Consider the following 1014-nt stretch of genomic DNA (forward strand, 5'->3'; position numbering starts at 1 on the left):
TATATAAACCAAAGCAACGACCCCCCAAATGGACTTGCACACAGGTCCGCGTTTGTCCCTCACTAGGACACACACTGTGCGTGCATCTATTGACTGTCCCCGAATGTCACAGTGTTTGCGATTAGAATGGGGTCAGGAAGAAAGGGCACTTCTCCTTGTTTGCTTTAAAACATGCAGTTAATTTATGGAGGATGAACAAAAGCAGAGCAGTTACAGGAACCAGCAGATCCTGTTTATACACTGGCACCTTGTTGTTGCTGTTGCCATTGTTATTACTGCTCTCCAACCTGAATTCTAGTTTTTGCTTCCCAGGAATTCATGTATCTGTATGGTTTTTGTCATATATTCCCTCCCCTCATAATGCAGGTTCAGGGAGAATGAAACACTAGGAAATGTAAATGCACCTGGGGACTATGGACATTCTTGTCCAGCTTAACTCTTCTGGCCCTTTTTCTCAGAGATTATCAATCATTTGGAAAATTACAGTTAATTCAACGTGACAAGTAATTTTAGTGGCCTTTCCTTCCGAAAGATGATTTGGGGCACCGATTTGAGATGTTTTTCACACGCACTGCTGGCGTTAGATCTCAGCCTTGCATGTAGGTAGGAGGCCTCCGTTACTGGGTTAGATGTTTTTCTGTCTGCTCTGTCTATTCTCTCAGCAAACAGACTGATCATTTGAACTCCTTTTCATTACTGAGGGATGTGCTGGGAGAACCATTGACGCTAAATACACCAGAAAATTTGGAGGGAGGGGTTAAATTTCAGCCCAATTTATGCAGCTCACACAAAAATTACCAGTGTCTTCTTGGCCTGAAGACTTTGTAATTGAAAAACCCCAGATATAAAAATGTTACTAAGATTGGGGTCAAAGAATGGAAAACCATATTGAATTAAAAACCCAAGTACTTCTTGCTGGTTTACAAAGAGTCTATAACACTGATAAAATCTTCGGAAACCAATGTGCTTTTTTTTTCCCCCCCCCCCCCCTCTTCTTTTCTCTTTTTTTTTTTT

The sequence above is a fragment of the Buceros rhinoceros genome, unplaced genomic scaffold (genome assembly GCF_000710305.1).
Source record: "Buceros rhinoceros silvestris isolate BGI_N320 unplaced genomic scaffold, ASM71030v1 scaffold18759, whole genome shotgun sequence".
In the NCBI taxonomy this organism is placed as follows: Eukaryota; Metazoa; Chordata; class Aves; order Bucerotiformes; family Bucerotidae; genus Buceros; species Buceros rhinoceros.